Consider the following 24,191-nt stretch of genomic DNA (forward strand, 5'->3'; position numbering starts at 1 on the left):
GAACCTTTGATTACACTTGATACATTCCTTCTCTCTCAAATAAAATTAGTAATTGACACCTTCTATGAATATATGAAATATATATGTGTGTATATATATATATATACATATATGTAATAATGTATTATATACAATTAATATAATAACATAAAACCTTAAGAACTGTTTTATTGTTGTCTTATTAACTTACATGGAGGAAATCATGCTAACCTCAGTCAAGATGAGGTCAAATAATTCTCACCGTTATTGAAATGTTGTTCTAAAAACAGTATGCTTAATGATAAACTACTATGGAAGTTAGTAGGGTGAGTTATACATTTTCAAAATTCCTGTTACCTTTGGCTAAAAATGTTTAAATGCTATAACCATCATGGTATGCTGAAAGTGGCCACTTTTCATTTTTCTGTTTATACTTTTTACTGACTTACATTAATAACAATTTTACTGAATAAGACAAGGAGTGCCCTCAATAAACAAAGAACGTAACAGGAAAGATGGATACTGCTATAGACTGAACGCCACCCCAAATTCATATGTTAAATCCTAATGCCCAGTGTGAGAGTATTTGGAGGTAGGGCCCCTGGGAGGTGATTATTAGATGATGAGTGCAGAGCTCTCATGAATGGGATTAGTGCCCTTATGAAACATAAAAGAGGCTCAAGAAAGCACCTTTGTCACTTCCACCAGGTGAGGACACAGCAAAAAGATGGCTTTCTAGGAAACAGGTCCTTACCATACATAAAATCTGCCAGTGACTTAATCTTGGATTTCCCAGTTTCTAGAATTGTGATTAAATTTCTGTTGTTTATAAGCTACTCAGTTAATGGCACTGTTTTAGCAGCCCAAAGAGACAAAGACAGAAATGTCAACCAATTATTGCAAAAGAAGTGTATGTGTTCTATCAAAGAGGCATGTATACAGTACAGAGGTTAAAGAAAAGGAGGCAACAGTCAATTTTAAGAGGAGGATTAAGGAAGTTTTCATAGGTGGCAGAGCAGGTAAAATGAGTTTGGAAGGAAGAATCAGAGTTTGATGGGCAGTATCTGCAAACGCTAGGAGGCTTGTGGTGTCACACAGGTAAGGCTGGGGTGCTTCTAGGTAGGGCTTGGCCAACAAACAGGTGGTCAGCAAACAGGTGGAGGGGATCTGCAGCAGGCAAATGAGAGGGGGCCACATAAAGCCCCCCCAGGGCACTCACAACTCATCTGATTCCACTTCTGGTGACTCTGCAGCAGACATTCAACTTTAATGGGCTCATCGTCTGCTTGTCCTCGAATACCTCCTGCTCATTCACAATTGTGAGTCGGAGGCTTAAACTGTTCCCTTTATCATGATGATGATACGCTTAGACTTATAGCCTGACAAAGTCTGCCTGTTGTTAAAGTCCCACTGAGAAACACTTCATCTAAATCTATCTCCAAATTACAGGTATTCAGTTCTGAATACCCGAGGTCTCCTCCAAACTCTGGTACTTCTCTCTACTTTTTAGAGATATTGTTTTATGAAGTACTAGACTGACATCTAAGTCAGACTCCTTTAGAAGGAGACATCTAAAGTCACGAACAATTTTTAAGATTAACTTCACAAATCTATAATGGTCACGGAAATAAGGACACATAAGCATCTATCTGTCCAGTAGGACTGTGTCACGGTCATCATGACCGTGCTTTTTCATTTTATTACATCCTAAATCCTAATATGAGAGGTCAAAATGTGAACGCTGGCCACATTAAAGGACTGCAAGCACGGAATGAGGCGGGGCCCAGGAGAAGCAGGACAGAATAAGCACCATGCTCATCTCTCACCCAGGGCCCCAAGCAGGGTCAGCCAAGCAGCAGTCCAGCCTAACACCACATCCATGGTTTGTGGGCTCCTACCCCCAGGAATCCACCTCCAAAACCTTTACTTCTCAAAAGCCTCCTCCAGAAACATGCTTTTCCATGTCAGGCACAAACTCTATAAAGGCTAAAGGTATTGCAGAAATAAGCAACAGGAATAAAAGGGAGTGTGCACACAGAAGCATTCAATAATGCTATAATCTGAGTTACAGACGAGTCACATTCCATTTACATGCAAAAGACTCTCTGGCTGCTGATTTCGATGGATACAGAGATGGACTAGACCCAACACCGCCACTGTTTCCGATGGTTTATAATGACCACGTGAGAGAAAGAGACTGAGCTTTCTGTTCTGACTGATACGTGGCAGCCAGGCAATCCACTCTTGGAGTATGGCCCCAGCTTATCAGTATTTTCCACCTTGGAAACAAATCATGACGCATGCGAAAAATGCCACCCATTCCAACCACCGAATTTTGTCCAATGCAAACCCCAAAAGACAATACTTTAAATTTCTTCATAACAAGAACAAGTATAGAGTCTGTCCTAGAGCATAGGGTTATGCAAGTGGAAGTTCAAACCCTCCCTCTCCATTGTTTTGTGACACATATTCTACATTTCCACCTCCTTTCTTCTTTCTTCCCTTTCTTTCCAGAAAGTCATTTTCAATGTGGTAACAGCCCAATCTTCCTAACAAGTTAAATAATGAGCTGATGTTCTCTGTTAGGCCGAAAAAAGGCCAATGGGTTTTTGTCACCTTTATTTTTTAAATCAGGATGCCGTATTTGTTATGTTTGTACCTGTAATTTGATTTAAATTATTGTCTGTCTTGTTTGAAATTCTGGACCTAACAAAGCAAATCCTATAATTGAACACATTTCTAGAAGTCCCCTAAATACAACATATTGCAAAGACACTTACAGAATCAGAGAATCTCTCATTTACATTACTTTATAATTGCATTACATAGTAATTTGCAATTGTACCTTCACAATTCCCAATGAAGGTGATAGCTACCCTTTCTTGCCAGATGCTGTGTTCAACCAGCCTAACAAAAGCATTATGGGGTATATTTTAATTATTTCCATTTTATTTCTCATAAACCGAGACTTCAAAAAGTTCAGTAACTACTTTAGATTTCACCATTAATTCATAAATGGTTTTGAACCTAGGACTTTCTGATTCCAAAATCTATAGTCAGCACCATAATCCCATGCTCATCCAGTGAATAATAATCACTAATGCTGATTGGTTACTTACTAAGTGTCAAACAGTGCTCCTAAGTGCTTGACCACATTAACTCATGTAATTCACACAACAACCCTATGAGATAAATACTCTTATTATTAGACCCATTTTACAGATGAGCAAACTAAGGCACAGAGAGGTTAAGTGACTTGTCCAACACTGCAAAGCAGGAAAATGATGAAATTGGGTTGTAACCCCAAGCAATCTGACTCTACCACTCCCCGCCCCACCCCTGACCCCGCCACCATACTTACTGACTACGCTACAATATCAGCAAGTGAATGTATGTTACCTATTATTAAGATTTTTGTTTCACTTATATGTAAAAATTTTATTTGTGTAATAAACCATTGCCTCGTCAATGGTAATCATAACTAATTTCTGGAAAAGAATTTCCAAACCAGTTTTATTGCACTGACTCGGTTACATAATAATTTGTTTAATTTTAGTGGAAAAGTCTTTCTCAATATTACTAAATATAGTTGCCAAGATTTTCATTTACAGTCTTTTATTTTAAACAGGCTAGCTGTATTCTGTTGGCTAAAGAGAATGGTCAGATGAAGTGTTAAAGAGATTTCAGTAAACAAAATAATTAATACATTAAACTGAAGGAGTAATATCTGATCGAATTTCTATGTTGCTCCCTTAGGATCCTGAAATTAAATGATACATAATAAGAATCTAGTGTATCTTGTCTCCTCCAAGAATAAAACACCTAAAAATAAACTATAATAGAGTAAACATCCTGGAGATCAGAAGTAGAAACCTAATTATTATGGTTGGTGGGGATTTGTGTGTGCAGTGTGTGTGAGAAACATGTGTTTTTTCATATTTCATTTAAACATAACTTTCTGAAATACAAAATATAATTGGGGTCATGAGTTAACGTTAAGTATAATTTTATCATTTATTTCTTAGGTGAATAACAAATAAAATATTAGACTCTATTAATCAATTTAGAAAGAACATTGTGGTCACAACTTTTTTCCAGCTCCCTACTTGTAATAATAGTCAGCCACAGATGATATATATTTTTATGGGGTTTTACTGTTAATAATTTCACATTCATTATCTTATTTGTCCTTTAAATTAATCTTGTGAATTAGGTAAAGCAGAAATTCTTCCTCTCATTTTGCAGATGAAGAAACTGAGCCCTAGAGATTTAAGGGACTAGCCAGACGATAAATGTTGGAGCTGGAACTAAAATTAAGGGAATTGAGTAGAATTTCCTTTCAACGACACCATAAACAACCTATGTCAATTACCCGTATGATACTTGTGTAAGTGAAAGTATATTAGATACCCTGTTAGATAAAACTGCAATAAAATTGAACTGTTTCACAATATTAAACTAAGTAAAATTTTCAGGCTTACACTGATTTATATGATATTAAAGAATCAAAAGACAATGAAACTTTCCATTGACTTTTTCTATTCAGTTAAAAGAGAGGCAAAATTCTACACTTCTAAACTCTGCCTATTTAGATACATCTATATTACCATATCAATATGCACACATATACATAATAGATACATCTAAACCTATTTTTTCCTTTTGCAGTTGGTTGGTACATAGACTAAGTCTAGCCGATTTCATAACAGCAAAACAAACGCAAGTATTTTGTACACTTCTTGCAAGGTAAGTGCACACTGTGTTGAAGATCTCAATATATAACCACGTAAATGATACTGAATAGAGAATACTTACTAGTGAGGAGTCTCGGTGGTGTACATCATGATGGGAATGGGTACAGTTCAGTCAATCCACAGTCCACTGAGCAACTCATAACTGAAATCAGCGCCATCACTGTTCAGACCTAAACAGGCACACAAAGAGATGACAGTCAATAAATACCATTTCATACCATTTGTACGAGAGCATCTTTCCAACCTGCAGCATTAAAAAAAAAAAAAAAAGTCTGACAAGCAAGCCAATGAAAGGGCTTTAATTTAAACACCTCTGTTTTCTATATTATGAGTAGTATAGCAGTGGAAACACACGGTGCAGTCAGTAAAGAAGTAATAAATTTAGTGATTATGTAGCAATTAGGAAGTAATAAATTTAGTAATAAACTGGTATCACGTTACTGGAGGCTATAAACTTATCAATAACAAACCAAAGCAAAAAAATTAACATACTCTGATGTAAATTTTTTGGGGGGCGGGGCTATGTGCTGAGCATTTATAGCACATCTGTGTATGAAATTTCATTTAGTCTTGACAACAAAACTGCAATGTAGGTAATCTCCTCACTTTACAACATTCAGGGCTTAGAGGAGCAGGGCAGTTGGTCCAAGTCCCTATTCTATAGTTTACGCTTCTCCTCCATATCATGTGCAGTGTGCCAAGCACACACTTTTTCCTATGCTTACTTGTGCTCCGTGTAAATTACGATATGAATAACAGATACCAAGAGGATTATATAAAGACGTATCTTTCTTTCCCCTGTAGCTCCCTACAAGACAAGCACTGTATTCTACTCATTTTTGTATGTCAAAATGTAAAGTGAGATCTTGTTTTGGGATACAGAACCTGACACACACTAATATTTGCTGAGTAAATAAATGAAGAACAGCAACAACAAAAGTAGGAATTGGCATATATCTTTTGTCTCAAGTCACACTTTTCGCTTTGTCAGTCCTTTCATTTACTTGCCAAACTTGTCTTCCTGTTTGCAACACAATCTCAGGAAAAAGTAGGAAGAATCATCTAAAAATCATGTGAATGAAGTTCAAATATAATCATTCAAAGAATTACAAACTAGTCAGTAGTCAGTTTAATTTAGTTCAGTTGGAGAGGTTTGTGAAGAACAGCAAAAGGTAAAATAACAAAAATTTTCCAGAGAGGGAGAAAAAAAAAAATCCACCTTTCACTTCTAGGTCAGACATCAGCTGGCTAACAAAACCTAATCACCTTTCCTGTGGTCAGATCCTAACAGAGGAGAAAACTGAAATGACTAAAGACTCCAGGTAGAAACTTCATGATCACAGGAAACTAAGAAGTGCTGCTTTGGATTGGAGATGCTGTAGAGAAGCAGCCAGACTGGAGACTCTGATGGTCAGACCCTAATTTACCCTGCAGACGAACAGCGTCTCAGCACCCTGCCTATGTATAGCAGGGGCTGGCAAACCATAGCCTGCTGCCTGTTTTGGGGTAGCCCGTGAGCTAAGAATGGTTTTTGCACTTTTAAATCGTTGGAGGAAGTTAAAAGAATCATATAAGTGTAAATTATTTGAAATTCAAATGTCATAGTCTATAAAGAAAGTTTTATGAGAATACAGCCACAACCACTCATGTACATATTGTCTCTGGTTACTCTCATGCTACAACAGTAGAGTTGAGAGGTTGTGAAAAAAATAGTATGACTTGCAAAGTCTAAAATATATTTACTATTTGATCCTTTACAGAAATCATTGGCTGATTTCTGGTCTAGAAAATTGTTAGTTCTCAATTTGGAGGGGATGATACTAGAGAAAGGGGCTGCTTTAGGGTAGATTGGAAGCAGGAGGTGGGAATCCACTTCCCTACATAGACCCATGGACAACGCAATATTACGAATATAGCAGGACTTTTTCTGGGGGCAGTGGGGTTCTTCCCTGGAGGAAGCACCAGAAAGGAAGGTAAATTCAGCCATACTCAATCTGGCACACAGGCTGGGCCAATGAGGATGGATGCAGAAATCTGGCTACCAGGATGTCATTTTTCAATATGGCAGAATGAAGTTCACATGAAGGAAATCAAATCTCCAGGGCTCTGATTCTCTTCCCATATGTGCCAGCCTCAAGAAAGGCAGATAACTTAGATAACCAGTTTTTTTTTTCTTTTGTAGGGCTTCTTACAAGAGCAAACAGAGAAACCCTAAGCAGGTAAAAGACACTCCATCTATCCTATCCCATAGAAGGGCATATTTTTTACATTGTTAAAAGTATATGATGCTTTATTGCTATAATAAGTATGAAAGTTATGCTGATATAAGGAAATATGTACATAAATGCAGAATACAAAATATTACATATAGATTCATTAAAATTACAGGCAGTTTCACATAGGGTAGCTTAACAAAGATTAGAAGACAGTGTGATACATATAATAAAATTGTGTGATCATAGGTAACTTATTTGCAGTTCATCAATTTATTTGAGAAAGTGCAAATTTGCTTGAGTTCAAATTTATGTTTAAAAAAACAGATAATGTATATACATTTCTAAAAGTGGTGATAACATTCTAGGCCGTCTCCACATTTGAAAGCTCATTTTTTTCTCTGAGCAAGATAATATATTACTATTGTTTCAGTAAAGAGCTGTTTGTTTGTCCATTTATTTATTTTGCTGTTAGGAATGGAAACATTTAGGCGCTGATTTAAAAAATAAGAATGACTGAAGTTTTCTTTGAAATGGAGTCATTTAAACCATCTATTCTAGTTAAAGCAGACATAGTTTACTTTAATATTTCCCAATTAGCATAAGCAATCAACATATGATGATGTTAACTCCTATACACAAAGGTTTTATATGTATATATCATATATATGTGATACATATAACACACACATATATATGAGAAAAAGAGAGAGCTATTTCAGCAGAACCTCAAAAAGAATAGTGTCAAAAGTTATTATCCAAAAAAGGGTAAGAATATTTGACAAGAGCAACAGTTGAGACTCAAAAACGTGTGGATTTGTGCTCAGACAGCTATCTGAAAACTAACCCCACCAGAGGCTATCCAGCTCACTGCTCGTTTTAGTTTCAGACTTTCCTCTGAAGGCAGTTCTAATCAGTGTCACCCACTCCCGAAGCAAAGAGTGTTCTTTTATTCTCATCGCATTATAAGAGAACAAAGGTACAAAAAATTCAAAGAATTCTGTTTGATCAAAAGCACCTTTTATCAGTGAAGGCGCAGGAAAGTGACCTTGATTGCATAGCTATGAAACCTACTCATCTAGGAATCAGAAGCATCTCCTCCTGTGTGAGTGGGTGGCTTCTCTTCCCTACAATGATTATGTCAAGGGTTTCATGCCTGATTTATCCATGGTTTGAGCAAACTAATGGTTAGGTCTGAGGCAAAGAGTGATATTCTGGATGAAAATACACATTTTAGCTAGGTTTTCCATAACTTGAAGACTATTTGAAGAGCAGTTTTTCTTTCTTCGTTGACTCTAAAATTATTTTTCACCAGGCTTAACTATTTTAGTAACTGTATTTAATAGCCACAGTGGTAAGGTAGAAAATAATAAACCAAAAAGAATGACAGCCTTGGTGAAAAAGGCTCAGGCATAAGCAAAGTAGGAGGTATATCTCTAAGTCTGTTTTAAATTGCGACCGGGCAGGTTTATATGTGTGTTTACATTTGTAATGAGGCAACTGTCACTTCATGTTTACGTTTATTGGCTATTAGAGTTTAAAGAATAGTTGCACTGAAAATTAACTTCTATGTTTAGTCTACATTTGCTCTCCTCGTGTTCCAGTCGCTCTTCTCTCTTAATTTTAACTAAAGGACAGTTAAATTAACTAGACAAAAATCAGTGGATTATTTTTCATATGTAGTTTACAAAACAGAGACAGCGGCCTCCCACTCTATTTAAATTTTAAATCAAACTCCAACGTTATCTAACTGGCTTGAAACAACCATTAGACAGGCTGTGGATAAAGGGCTCTCTTATGAAATCAGTGCTGTCACGATGGTACAGAAGTGGTTAAACTGTCAGATGGAGTGGCGCTGGGGAGGTGAGCTAATGCAGAAAGAAGGTCAAAAGTTAGGGCAAAGCCAACACAGAGAAAGTGGGAAGCAGTTTCTATTGGCTTCTCCTTTAAAAAAAAAAAAAAAAAAAAAGAGGAAAAAAAACTTTTCCGAGTCTCTCATCATGCTTTGTAATTGCACTGAAGTTGAGAACTATGTAAATGAAAGAAAGAGAAAGCCCTCCCCAAATGGTACAATTTGATTATTTTAGCCACTACATGCTCCTGCCCTTCCCTTTCTTTTTTCTCTTCTGCTTCTCCCCATCCCTCGCTTCTCTTCCTTTTCCTCTTCTTTCTACCTGTCCTTATTTAGCAGGAGCATCATCATAATCAGTGTTACTTATGTGCCTTCCCGTGTGCACAACACTTTGATGGGGGCTTTACACGCGTATCTGTTTTCTTTTCAGTGTCTTCCAGAATTGCGATTACTATCCGTCTTTTAAAAAGCTGCAGTTCTTATCAAGTGAATTTCACAGCCAAATAGCCAGTGAGTGAGCAAATGTAGGAATCAAATCTGATTCAATCTAATTCTTCTATTAGTAAAAGAAAGGTTCCTGGGAATAGAACTCTTTGCAAATGCAGAATTTAGCAGAACATCACAGACCCTGAGCATCTAAGGAATTAGGAATGTTAGTTGGGGTGGTGGAATCTGGGAGCTGAATTAAGTTATCCTTCAAAACACAATTCCATATCAGAGAGCTATTCACTTAAACATTCTCAAATAACAGCAACAGATAAGTTTGGGAACAAATGAAAGTAATTTCTGAACCGTAATGTTAGGAGGGACAATAGGGTCAATGTACCAGTTAACTTATGGATGACGAAAACAAAGACAGACAATTGTTACTAGACCAACAGATATCTAAACAGGCAGGGTAGTTAAAGGGGTATTTCTTTACCAAACTGCAACAAAAGTAGCAGTCTATGACTACCTCGGCCACCTGAAATATGCTAGGAATATCAGAGATGGAACCCAAGAAAAGCAAACTTAAAAGTCACCTTTGAAATCTAAGAAATGAAAGAAAAGAAAAAACAAAGACAGAAAAGCAAGCTTAATTATTACCTTAAGACCTCATAGGACCCACTATTGGAATGAGGACGCTTTCTACCAGAATACATCCACAGAGGCAAAATATGCATTTACATTGAGATGGAAATGGCACCCTTACAACTTCTCCTAAGCTGTCTGCTAGAATGCATAATTACTTTCAAGTACTTGAGAAGCCCGTGCACTCTTGATTCTGAAACCTAAAAAGGCCTTGGTTTCCTGGAAGCACAGTATGAAGGAAGACAGCCAAAAAAGCACAGAAAATATTCAGGTTGGGGTTTTCTCCTTTCACATTACCAGCCTGGACTTTTAGATGGTTATCTTCGTGAATGTCTTTGGATACTTTCCTAGTTTTGTCTTGAAATGAAATGATTTATGATTCAGAAATCACAGTTAGCTCAAGTGGATATGATGATTTTCAAAAAGTTGAGGGCTTCCTAGTATCTTGGGTATAGAGATGCCTTGGGTATGTTTTGGAGTTAAAATATTTCACAAATGCTATTTAGTCTTTGGAAGTGATTGCACTTCCTTTAATCCCACAGCAGAGTTAAAGACAAATGCGGTAAGCGTTCCTTAGTACTAATATTTCAGATCTCTCTTGACTAAGTGAGAAAGACTACAAGTAAACAGGGCAATAGGATACTGTGTGCTCAGGGCAGAAAGAGGACAACTTCATCACTTAAGATGGCACAAGTGTGGCTTTCGCATTCAGTACTTCAGATGCATCATTTCATACAGCTGTCTCTTAGCCCAAGTCTCCTCTAACCTCTATATTTAAGCAAGGGAAGTATCATTTTAAATAAGGATAAAAAGAGGGCCTTCCCGCTTATATATTAGAGAAAGTACGTTTTAGGTTACTTACAAATTGATATCAAGGATATTATTAAGAAACAAAGAACAAGCAATAATCCTAAAGTAGGGGGCACGATAAAGTAGGGGGCACGATAAAGTTGGATAGGAACTCCTCTACCATATGTGTATATGCACAGATTGTTCTTAAGCTATGCATTTATACAGTGAGGCTAACCATTAAGATTACTGACCTTCTTGGCAGTTATCTGCTGAATTCCATAAGCCTCCAACTTCCCGATGGACATAAGAACACGGGCTGGCAGCCCCACCAGTAAACTCTAAGCCAGTTGGTAGAATGCACTCTTTTCTTTTTTTTTTTATGTGAATAATTGTTTACTGTAATTAACTCTGGACTTTTTATCACTTTATAATAATAGAATTTCAACATCCAATGCATATAAAATTGCCAAAAATATTTAAAGGAGGAATTATTTATGTTTTTGGCATTTTAACATTTGACTTTCTGTAAATCTAAATTTTAAAATCCCAGAATGTATACATATACTCAAAAGTGCTTAGTTTAACTCTGAAACTAGCATAATCAAATTGTTATTACAAAGGTATCATTTAGAATGCATGAAGTAAGAGCTAAGGCAAGTGTTAATGCTCAGCAATACCTTTATAGAATGCACTCTTCACAAAGTTTCCCTTCTTCCTCAGTCACAGCTCATGAGTATTAATCTTGAAGCTATGTTCTCCATCCCAGTAGAGACTGTTTGCCATAGGAGGAGAATGCCTTTAAGCCAAGAGAATGCTAGTAACCATGTCCTCCAGCTAGAACTGGAAATAAATTATTCAGCTAGAAATAAATTACTGAGATAGAATGGGGAGTAGTCAAACCACATTCTCCTCTGGACATTTTGGGAACTGGAAAACCAAAGCCAAGGTTAGAATTTAGGTAATTCATCCAACGAAAGGAAACTTGACACCAGGAGGATAGTCACATAACCCTAAACCAAATGTCATTCCTGCCTCCTGGACTCCAAATACAGAATGGAGTCGGGAGCAACAAACTTAAGACGCCTCATAGGCTTGGAACTAGCATGCATTGCTGAAGTCTAAAGTATGCTTTCCCATACATGTGGCAGGCTTGCAGCTTGAAAACAGTGCATGCTGTTCAAGATACCTAATCTGCCTCAGCCTCATCAGCGATTCCAGGTGAGGCTGCACCCCTCTGGTTCAAGGTCAAGCTGCAACAGCCTGTACCCAAAGGCCCGGTTGACAGCCTCTTTCACAGCTCTTGCCTTTACTCCGGCCTAACCGACGGCCCTGCCCTCAAAAGCCACTGACCTCCATGAGGCTGACTCCTTGATTCTAGGGAACAAGCTCCAGAAGTACCAACAGCAGGTCCAGGCCAGGAAATCTGCTGAGATTCCCAAACAAAAAAACAAATGTAGGGATGAGGGGGAAAAATATCTTCCCAATAGGACAGGATTGTTAGGCCTAAGCAAAACCCAAGGGCAACACAAGGAGCCTGAAGAATTTGCTGACAAGAGTGTGAAAGTGTTTTCACAAGGTAGATCCCACACTCAATGTGGGTCTGGGGTTCTAGAAACACAGGGCCTAAGGGGAAAAAAAAGAAATGCAAAGGACTTAAAATATACTAGATAGGAAAGAAAGGTCTCTTAAGTAAGACCTGGTGACTGGGGCTCCACTGAAAGTTGGTAATCTGACGGCAACATGATGAACTTCCCTTTTAGGAGAGAAGAGACAGATAGATTGAGATCTTTTTGCCCCAGATATGCTGAGTGCATAATACCAATATTAACTAACAGAAAGATTTCTCCCAATTGGGAACGTTTTCTCCCAAGTTTTAATCTATCTTCTTTCCCTCAACAAAGATTTGGTGCTGAATTAATTCTACTGCTCAGGTTCTGATAAAAGTATAATCATTGGGTGGAAGAAAGTTGTAAAAGCAGCCCAGGCCGCAAATGTTAAAGACCCACCTAGAATGTAAGCTGCATGAGAGCAGAAACTCGCTCACTGCGGTGTCTACAGCATGTAGCACAGTGCCCGGCAGGTAGTGGAATATCTTTGGATGGATGAGCATTCTTATAAGAAAGACAGCATCTTCTAAGTAAGTCTTCACTGAAGTTTAGCAGCTCCTAGCAGTGGTATTACACCCTTCAATCAATGACAGCTTTACTACAGCACAGGTTATTATTTTTATTATTCTGTATCATTTAGTCATGTTCTCCCACGAACTAGGTAAAATGCTAGCTGTTCCAAATATGGACTGTATCATTTAATCCTTATCACAACCTTGAAAATATATATTAGCCTCATTTAACGGATTAAGAAACTGATGATTCAAACTTAGGTTGAATTTTGCCAAATTTCATTCACTTTCCACCATACAATAATTTCTTTATCTTCTGTCACAGAGAATGTTCCTGGAATCAGAAATAATAGGTAGACTTCTGGAGGTGAGAGGTGGCAGCTAATTCTGGCATCAGGATGATGTTGTTATGTGATAGTAATCTAGCCAGGGATTCACTTCCCAATCTATGAAATGGGATAAAATAAGTTAATAAACACGTGAAAATGCTTTGAAAATTAAGGATGTAGAAGTGTATATCAGTGTGTGTGTTCTCTAATGAACATTTCCATTCTGACACTCACGTAATGGTGAGGGAGAGAAGCAGGGGACAACCAGCCAGAACTGCCAAGTCAGCCTATACTCAATGGGGCAATGGAGGTGGCAGGCAGATAAGCCTCAATGCTAATGTAGTTTACCATCGTGGAAGACTGAGCTTAATTATGGAGGTTTTATTCAGTATGTTTTATTATCATATTCACATAAAAATTGAGGAATAGGAAGAATAGAATGCTTTTCTTTTCTAAAAACAGAGTGATTTGGCCTTTTTTCCCCCTAAAGGAGAATGAAAATGTTCCCAAATATATTATTATTTAAGGCTTTAATTAAGGGGGCATTTTGCAAAAATAAATCTTTTGTTTCAGGCAACTAATAGAGTGAAAATTTAAAAGACATAAATAATATTTCAGCTGAATCTGCTTGAATCTTTTTTGTTCTCATTTCGTTAGAGGTGATTCTGCATACATTTATAGCAAAATTATATTAAACTACCAGGCAATCCTTTCTCTTACATTTTTCCAGTATATTCCTGATTACTTTCATACTTAAACTCCCAGTTTTCATTACACTTTGCTTTTTTTTTTTTTTAGGATCTTAACGTTAAACTTTATCAGGTAGAGTGAACTCCTACATATCTTGTAAGAAAAATTCATCTTAGAAGCCCATTCTAGAGACATTCTTTTCTACAAGACAAAGTAAAAAGGAGACATTATTTTCCTCAGAATTAATTAAGTGCATGATATCTTGTAACACTTAATCCACAAAAATTCTATTTTAAGTAGAGTCACAGAAAATGCTTCTAACGTTTTATGACACCTGACATGATCAAACTATATGAGTTATACTTAACCCCTAAATATAATCATTGGTTCCATTAAACTATTTTTTAAGTTTCTTATCAGATGTTCTCATGATCCTCTAACATTTTAAAATATAATTTTCCTGTACACCTTAAACTTACACAGTGATGTATTCAATTACTTCTCCATAAAACTGGGGAAAAAATGTAATTTCCCTCATCTAAATTCATCGTCTCTATCAAATATGTAGTTTTTTCCTGTTTTTGGCCCCAAAGCTTTTAAAAAATAATGGCCAAATACAATAATGAGAAAGAAATTCTGAAATGAGTCCTATTTATTCTTTTATCATTACTATCAAACTCATTAACAGAGTGATCCTGGTACAAAGCTTGATTCTAGTCACCATGAGGCTCATATGGCTTGGGTAGAGGAAATCTTGCTCCTCTAAAAGTATACTGAGCAATGGAATGAGATAAATTTTGATATAACTTCATGAAGTGACACACGAGACAGATAATTCAATGTATAAAAGAAATCACATGCATACAAATTTCCATACATTTGAATGAGAGGGGCTACTGAAGAGAATGAGATGATGTGCACATCAAACTGAGCTGATTGAGAAAAGCTTCCCACAATACATCTATGTGAACTTGGACTCGATGAGAGCAGAAAAACACGAGAAAAGGACAGCCGGTGCTGTACATGGGAGAGAGGTTTTGTTAGTGATGGCAAGTCAGCTAGTCTAGTGTAGAAAACTAGGTTGCCTGCATTGGAGAATAAGGTTTGTTCAACAGGATAAGCAAAGGGAAAATAAATGCACTGCTTTTAAGCTTTATATCTTAGAAATGGCAAAAACAGAAAAGATGAATTAAAAAAAAAATCCCTCAACTTTCAATTCTTGTTTTCTACATTTTAAGATAAAGCATGAAGAAAATACAAAATAATGTGAGTTTACTTAGAAATAATCTACATACAGTAGAATTCACCCTTTTTTAGTATATGGCTTGTTGAGTTTTCATAAATGTTCACTGTAGTGTATCCATGCCCACAATCAAGATACACATCTCCACTGCCCTAGGAAGTTACCTGTGTCCCTTGTAGTTAGTACCCTTCCACCTCCCCAGCCCTGGCAACCACTGCTCTGATTTCTATTCTTGAAGTTTTTCCAGAATGCCTTAGAAATTAAACCCTTTTGTGTCTGGTTTCTTTTATTGAGCATATGTTAATATGTGGAAGACTCATAATTGTACGAGTTTATCTCTAGATTCTGAATTATGTTCCACTGATCTGTATATCTGTCTTTTTAAAAAACTTTTGATTATTTTGGGTCCTGTGAATTCCCACATAAATTTTTGGATCAACTCATCAACTTCTGCAGAAATCTGAGTGGGATATTGATAGAGTTTAACTGAATCTACTGATAAAGTCGCAAAGAACTGCCATCTTAACAATATTAAGTCTTTAAATCCATGATCATGGGATGGCTCTCCATTTACTCAAATCTTCATTAACTTCTCTCAGATAACATGTTCATTCTCTCAGAAACTTCCCTCAGCAATGTTTTGTAATTTTTGATGTACAAGTATTGTACTTCTTTTGCTAAATTTATTCCTACATATTAATATTTTTTTAAAGATTTATTGATTGATTGATTGATTGCTATGTTGGGTCTTCGTTTCTGTGCGAGGGCTTTCTCTAGTTGCAGCAACCGGGGGCCACTCTTCATCGCGGTGCGCGGGCCTCTCACTATCGCAGCCTCTCTTGTTGCGGAGCACAGGCTCCAGACGTGCAGGCTCAGCAGTTGCGGCTCACGGGCCCAGCTGCTCTGCGGCATGTGGGCTCCTCCCAGAAATAGGGCCCGAACCCATGTCCCCTGCATTGGCAGGCAGACTCTCAACCACTGCGCCACCAGGGAAGCCCCCTACATATTAATTTTTTGTGAATAAAATTATTTTAATTTCATTTTCAGAAAGTTCATTGGTAGTATATAGAAATACAGTTGACTGCATATTAATCTTATATTCTCTGGTTTTGCAAAACACTTTACTAGTTCTAATAATACGTTCGTGGATTGCTTAGGATTTTCTACATACAGGATCACATCAACTGCCAATAAGCATAATTTACTTCTCTTCTAATCTGGATGTCTTTAACTTACTTATCTCTATATTTAATTTTGGCCTTACTGCAGTTGCCAGAATGTCCTGTACAATGGTGAGTATTAAAATTGAGCGTCTTGTCTTTTTTTCTAACAAAGGGAAAAAAGATTGTCTCTCATTCTTTTTTTTTTTTGTAACATCTTTATTGGAGTATATTGCTTTACAATGGTGTATTAGTTTCTGCTTTATAACAAAGTGAATCAGTTATACATATACATATGTTCCCATATCTCTTCCCTCTTGCATCTCCCTCCCTCCCACCCTCCCTATCCCACACCTCTAGGTGGTCACAAAGCACCGAGCTGATCTCCCTGTGCTATGCGGCTGCTTCCCACTAGCTAGCTATTTTACGTTTGGTAGCGTATATGTCCATGCCACTCTCTCACTTTGAGCCAGCTTACCCTTCCGCCTCCCCGTATCCTCAGGTCCATTCTCTCGTAGGTCCGTGTCTTTATTCCCGTCTTACCCCTAGGTTCTTCATGACCTTATTTTATTATTATTATTTTTAGATACCATATATATGTGTTAGCATATGGTATTTGTTTTTCTCTTTCTGACTTACTTCACTCTGTAGGACAGACTCTAGGTCCATCCACCTCACTACAAATAACTCAATTTCGTTTCTTTTTATGGCTGAGTAATATTCCATTGTATATATGTGCCACATCTTCTTTATCCATTCATCTGTTCATGGACACTTAGGTTGCTTCCATGTCCTGGCTATTGTAAACAGAGCTGCAATGAACATTATGGTACATGACTCTTTTTGAATTACACTTTTCTCAGGGTATATGCCCAGTAGTGGGACTGCTGGGTCATACGGTAGTTCTATTTTTAGTTTTTTAAGGAAACTCCATACTGTTCTCCATAGTGGCTGTATCAATTTACACTCCCACCAACAGTGCAAGAGGGTTCCCTTTTCTCCACACCCTCTCCAGCATTTATTTTTTGTAGATTTTTTGATGATGGTCATTCTGACCGGTGTGAGATGATATCTCATTGTAGTTGTGAATTGCATTTCTCTAACAATTAATGATGTTGAGCATTCTTTCATGTGTTTGTTGGCAATCTGTATATCTTCTTTGGAGAAATGTCTATTTAGGTCTTCTGCCCATTTTTGGATTGGGTTGTTTGTTTTTTTGATATTGAGATGCACGAGCTGCTTGTAAATTTTGGAGATTAATCCTTTGTCAGTTGCTTCACTTGCAAATATTTTCTCCCATTCTGAGGGCTGTCTTTTCATCTTGTTTATGGTTTCCTTTGCTGTGCAAAAGCTTTTAAATTTCATTAGGTCCCATTTGTTTATTTTTGTTTTTATTTCCATTTCTCTATGTGGTCGGCCAAAAGAATCTTGCTGTGATTTATGTCATAGAGTGTTCTGCCTATGTTTTCTTCTAAGAGTTTGATAGTATCTGGCTTTACATTTAGGTCTTTAAACCATTTTGAGTTTAATATTGTGTATGATGTTAGGGAGTGTTCTAATTTCATTCTTTTACATGTAGCTGTCCAGTATTCCCAGCACCACTTATTGAAGAGGCTGTCTTTTCTCCACTGTATATTCTTGCCTCCTTTATCAAAGATAAGGTGACCATATGTGCGTGGGTTTACCTCTGGGCTTTCTATCCTGTTCCATTGATCTATATTTCTCTTTTTGTGCCAGTACCATACTGTCTTGATTGCTGTAGCTTTGTAGCATAGTCTGAAGTCGGGGAGCCTGATTCCTCCAGCTCGGTTTTTCTTTCTCAAGATTGCGTTGGCTCTTCGGGGTCTTTTGTGTTTCCATACGAATTGTGAAACTTTTTGTTCTAGTTCTGTGAAAAATGCCAGTGGTAGTTTGATAGGGATTGCATTGAATCTGTAGATTGCTTTGGGTAGTAGAGTCATTTTCACAATGTTGATTCTTCCAATCCAAGAACATGGTATATCTCTCCATCTGTTTGTATCATCTTTAATTTCTTTCATCAGTGTCTTATAATTTTTGGCAAACAGGTCTTTTGTCTCTTAGGTAGGTTTATTCCTATATATTTTATTCTTTTTCTTGTAATGGTAAATGGAAGTGTTTACTTAATTTCACTTTCAGATTTTTCATCACTGGTGTATAGGAATGCAAGACATTTCTGTGCATTAGTTTTGTATCCTGCTACTTTACCAAATTCATTGATTAGCTCTACTAGTTTTCTGGTAGCATCTTTAGGATTCTCTATGTATAGTATCATATCATCTGCAAACAGTGACAGCTTTACTTTTTCTTTTCCTATTTGGATTCCTTTTATTTCTTTTTCTTCTCTGATTGTTGTGGCTAAAACTTCCAAAACTATGTTGAATAACAGTGGTGAGAGTGGGCAACCTTGTCTTGTTCCTGATCTTAGTGGAAATGGTTTCAGTTTTTCACCACTGAGGACGATGTTGGCTGTGGGTTTGTCATATATGGCCTTTATTATGTTTAGGAAAGTTCCTTCTATGCCTACTTTCTGGAGGGATTTTATCATAAATGAGTGTTGAATTTTGTTGAAAGCTTTCTCTGCATCTATTGAGATGATCGTATGGTTTTTCTCCTTCAATTTGTTAATATGGTGTATCACATTGATTGATTTGCATATATTCAAGAATCCTTGCATTCCTGGGATAAACTCCATTTGATCATGGTGTATGATCCTTTTAATGTGCTGTTGGATTCTGTTTGCTAGTATTTTCTTGAGGATTTTGCATCTATGTCAATCAGTGATACTGGCCTGTAGTCTTCTTTCTTTGTGACATCTTTCTCTGGTTTTGGTATCAGGGTGATGGTAGCCTCGTTGAATGAATTTGGGAGTGTTCCTCCCTCTGCTATATTTTGGAAGAGTTTGAGAAGGATAGGTGTTAGCTCTTCTCTAAATGTCTGATAGAATTCGCCTGTGAAGCCATCTGGTCCTGGGCTTTTGTTTGTTGGAAGATTTTTAATCAGAGTTTCAATTTCAGTGCTTGTGATTCGTCTGTTCATATTTTCTATTTGATCCTGGTTCAGTCTCGGAAGGTTGTGCATTTCTAAGAATTTGTCCATTTCTTCCAGGATGTCCATTTTATTGGCATATAGTTGCTTGTAGTAATCTCTCATGATCCTTTGTATTTCTGCAGGGTCAGTTGTTACTTCTCCTTTTTCATTTCTAATTCTATTGATTTGAGTCTTCTCCCTTTTTTTCTTGATGAGTCTGGTTAATGGTTTCTCAGTTTTGTTTATCTTCTCAAAGAACCAGCTTTTAGTTTTATTGATCTTTGTATTGTTTCCTTCATTTCTTTCTCATTTATTTCTGATCTGATCTTTATGATTTCTTTCCTTCTGCTAACTTTGGGGGTTTTTTTTTGTTCTTCTTTCTCTAATTGCTTTACACGTAAGGCTAGGATGTTTATTTGAGATGTTTCCTGAGGTAGAATTGTATTGCTATAAATTTCCCTCTTAGAACTGCTGCATCCCATAGGTTTTGGCTGGTCGTGTTTTCATTGTCATGTGTTCCTACGTATTTTTTGATTTCCTCTTTGATTTCTTCAGTGATCTCTTGGTTATTAAGTAGTGTATTGTTTAGCCTCCAAGTGTTTGTATTTTTTACACATTTTTCCTGTAATTGATATCTAGTCTCACAGCGTTGCGGTCAGAAAAGATACTTGATACGATTTCAATTTTCTTAAATGTACCAAGGCTTGATTTGTGACCCAAGATATGATCTATCCTGGAGAATGTTCCATGAGCACTTGAGAAGAAAGTGTATTCTGTGGTTTTTGGATGGAATGTCCTCTAAATATCATTAAGTCCATCTTGTTTAATGTGTCATTTAAAGGTTGTGTTTCCTTATTTATTTTCATTTTGGATGATCTGTCCATTGGTGAAAGTGGGGTGTTAAAGTCCCCTACTGTGTTTGTGTTACTGTCGATTTCCCCTTTTATGGCTGTTAGTATTTGCCTTATATATTGAGGTGCTCCTATGTTGGGTACATAAATATTTACATTTGTTATATTTTCTTCTTGGATTGATCCCTTGATCATTACGTAGTGCCCTTCTTCGTCTCTTGTATTGTCTTTGTTTTAAAGTCTATTTTGTCTGATACGAGAATTGCTACACCAGCTTTCCTCTGATTTCCATTTGCACGGAATATCTTTGTCCATCCCCTCACTTTCAGTCTGTATGTGTCCCTAGGTCTGAAGCGGGTCTCTTGTTGACAGCATATATACGGGTCTTGTTTTTGTATCCATTCAGCCAGTCTATGTCTTTTGGTTGGAGCTTTCAATCCATTTACAATTTAAGGTAATTATCGATACGTATCTTCCTATTACCATTTTCTTAATTGTTTTGGGTTTGTTATTGTAGGTCTTTTCCTTCTCTTGTGTTTCCTGCCTAGAGAAGTTCCTTTAGCATTTGTTGCAAAGCTGGTTTGGTGGTGCTGAGTTCTCTTAGCTTTTGCTTGTCTGTAAAGGTTTTAATTTCTCTGTCAAATCTGAATGAGATTCTTGCTGGATAGAGTAATCTTGGTGGTAGGTTTTTAACTTTCATCACTTTAAATATGTCCTGCCACTCCCTTCTGGCTTGCAGAGTTTCTGCTGAAAGATCAGCTGTTAACCTTATGGGGATTCCCTTGTGTGTTATTTGTTGTTTTTCCCTTGCTGCTTTTAATATTTTTTCTTTGTATTTAATTTCTGATAGTTTGATTAATATGTGTCTTGGCATGTTTCTCCTTGGACTTATCTTGAATGGGACTCTCTGTGCTTCCTGGACTTGATTAATTATTTCCTTACCCATATTAGGGAAATTTTCAACTATAATCTCTTCAAATATTTTCTCAGTCCCCTTCTTTTTGTCTTCTTCTTCTGGGACCCCTATAATTCGAATGTTGGTGCGTTTAATGTTGTCTCAGAGGTCTCTGAGACTGTCCTCAATTCTTTTCATTCTTTTTTCTTTATTCTGCTCTGCAGTAGTTATTTCCACTATTTTATCTTCCAGGTCACTTATCCGTTCTTCTGCCTCAGTTATTCTGCTATTGATCCCTTTTAGAGAATTTTTAATTTCATTTATTGTGTTGTTCATCACTGTTTGTTTGCTCTTTAGTTCTTCTAGGTCCTTGTTAAACGTTTCTTGTATTTTCTCCATTCTATTTCCAAGATTTTGGATCATCTTTACTATCATTATTCTGAATTCTTTTTCAGGTAGACTGCCTATTTCCTCTTCATTTGTTAGGTCTGGTGGGTTTTTGCCTTGGTCCTTCATCTGCTGTGTGTTTCTCTGTCTTCTCATTTTGCTTAACTTACTGTGTTTGGGGTCTCCTATTCCCAGGCTGCAGGTTCGTAGCTACCGTTGTTTTTGGTGTCTGTTCGCAGTGGCTAAGGTTGGTTCAGTGGGTTGTGTAGTCTTCCTGGTGTAGGGGACTAGTGCCTGTGTTCTGGTGGATGAGGCTGGATCTTGTCTTTCTGGTGGGCAGTTCCACCTCTGGTGGTGTGTTTTGGGGTGTCTGTGGCCTTATTATGATTTTAGGTAGCCTCTCTACTAATGGGTGGGGTTGTGTTCCTGTCTTGCTAGTTGTTTGGCATGGGGTGTCCAGCACTGTAGCTTGCTGGTCGTTGAGTGGAGCTGGGTCTTGGCGTTGAGATAGAGATCTCTGGGAGATTTTCGCCATTTGATATTACGTGGAGCTGGGAGGTCTCTTGTGGACCAGTGTCCTGAACCTGGCTCTCTCATCTCAGAGGCACAGCCCTGATGGCTGGCTGGAGCGCCAAGAGCTTGTCATCCACACGGCTCAGAATAAAAGGGAGAAAAAAAAAGAAAGAAAGAAGAAGATAAAATAAAATAAAGTAAAATAAAATAAAGTTATTAAAATAAAAAATTAAAAATAATTAAGAAAATTTTTTAAATAAATAATAACCAAAAAAAAGAAAGAAAGAAAGAGAGCAACCAAACCAAAAAACAAATCCACCAATGATAATAAGTGCTACAAACTATACTAAAAAAACAAAAACAAAAACAAAAACAAAAACAAAAGCGGACAGACACAACTTTAGGACAAATGGTAAAAGCAAAGCTATACAGACAAAATCACACACAGAAGCATACACATACACACTCACAAAAAGAGAAAAAGGGAAAAAATATATATATATTGTTGCTCCCAAGTCCACCTTCTCAATTAGGGATGATTTGTTGTCTATTCAGGTATTCCATAGATGCAGGGCACATCAAGTTGACTCAGGAGATTTAATCTGCTGCTCCTGAGGCTGCTGGGAGAGATTTCCCTTTCTCTTCTTTGTTCGCACAGCTCCCGGGGTTCAGCTGTGGATTTGGACCCACCTCTGCGTGTAGGTGGCCTGAGGGCATCTGTTCTTTGCTCACACAGGACGGGGTTAAAGAAACAGCTGATTCAGGGGCTCTGGCTCACTCAGGCCGGGGGAGGGAGGGGTATGGATGCGGGGCGAGCCTGCGGCGGCAGAGGCCGGCATGACGTTGCAGCAGCCTGAGGCGCGCTGTGCGTTCTCCCGGGGAAGTTGTCCCTGGATCACGGGACCCTGGCAGTGGCGGGCTGCACAGGCTCCCGGGAGGGGCAGTGTGGAGAGTGACCTGTACTTGCACACAGGCTTCTTGGTGGCGGCAGCAGCAGCCTTAGCGTCTCCTGCCTGTCTCTGGGGTCCGGGCTGATAGCCGCGGCTCACGCCCGTCTCTGGAGCTCGTTTAGGCGGTGCTCTTAATCCCCTCTCCTCGCGCGCCAGGAAACAAAGAGGCAAGAAAAAGTCTCTTGCCTCTTTGGCAGGCAGGTGCAGACCTTTTACCGGACTCCCTCCCGGCTAGCTGTGGCGCACTAGCCCCTTCAGGCTGTGTTCACGCCGCCAACCCCAGTCCTCTCCCTGCGATCCGCCAGAAGCCCGAGTCTCAGCTCCCAGCCCCCGCCCGCCCCGGCGGGTGAGCAGACAAGCCTCTCAGGCTGGTGAGTGCTGGTCGGCACCGAGCCTCTGTGCGGGAATCTCTCCGCTTTGCCCTCCGCACCCCTGTGGCTGAGCTCTCCTCCGTGGCTCCGAAGCTCCCCCCTCCGCCACCCGCAGTCTCTGCCCGCGAAGGGGCTTCCTAGTGTGTGTAAACCTTTCCTCCTTCACAGCTCCCTCCCACTGGCGCAGGTCCCGTCCCTATTCTTTTGTCTCTGTTTTTTCTTTTTTCTTTTGCCCTACCCAGGTACGTGGGGAGTTTCTTGCCTTTTGGGAGGTCTGAGGTCTTCTGCCAGCGTTCAGTAGGTGTTCTGTAGGAGTTGTTTCACATGTAGATGTATTTCTGATATATTTGTGGGGAGGAAGGTGATCTCCACATCTTACTCTTCCGCCATCTTGAAGCTCCTCTCTCATTCTTTGTATAATGTTAGCTGTAGGGTTTTTTGTAGATACCCTTTCACAGACTAAGAAAGTTTCCTTCTATTCTTAGTTTGCTGAAAGTTTTTTGTTTTTGTTTTTAAATCAGGAATAGATGTTGGATTTTGTCAAATGCCTTTTTGCATCTACGAAAATGATAGTGTGTTTTCTCCCTTTATTCTATTAATTTGGCACATTACATTGTTTTTTTGCTATTAAACCAATTTTGCATTCAAAGAACAACTTACACTTACTTAATTTATACACATTGGTTAATTTATACATTGATTTGGTTTGTTATTTTTGGTAGAAGAAAAGGGTTGAGACTAGCACCTGAAGCTAGTACTGAACCCGCATCAGGTAACTTCTGAAGATGGATGACTATAGGGTTGATGTAAAGATGAATGACAAATGGACTGAGGTAGGAAATACATAGTCAGTGAAAGTAACAGAAAATTAACAAGACACCTCACAACTATCAGCTATCTAAGCTTCAAAATGAAAGGCATTTTAAATTAGAACTTTCTATACTCACTTCTCAGATTATCACATCAGAGCAGCT

At 38.1% G+C, this 24,191-nt stretch overlaps 1 protein-coding gene across 13 annotated transcripts in view; it reads right to left on the bottom strand.

Annotated features, from left to right (window-relative positions):
* CHRM3 (cholinergic receptor muscarinic 3) overlaps positions 1 to 24,191 on the bottom strand; it is a 534,793-nt gene that overhangs the window by 386,576 nt on the left and 124,026 nt on the right. For all 13 annotated transcript variants that reach the window (XR_014249071.1, XR_014249072.1, XR_014249073.1 and 10 more), the window contains exon 2: positions 4,795 to 4,903. The gene's annotated coding sequence lies outside the window, so the exon portion shown is untranslated. The remainder of the gene's footprint in view (positions 1 to 4,794; positions 4,904 to 24,191) is intronic.

This window comes from Balaenoptera borealis (assembly GCF_965194805.1).
Source record: "Balaenoptera borealis genome assembly, chromosome: 10".
Classification (NCBI taxonomy): Eukaryota; Metazoa; Chordata; class Mammalia; order Artiodactyla; family Balaenopteridae; genus Balaenoptera; species Balaenoptera borealis.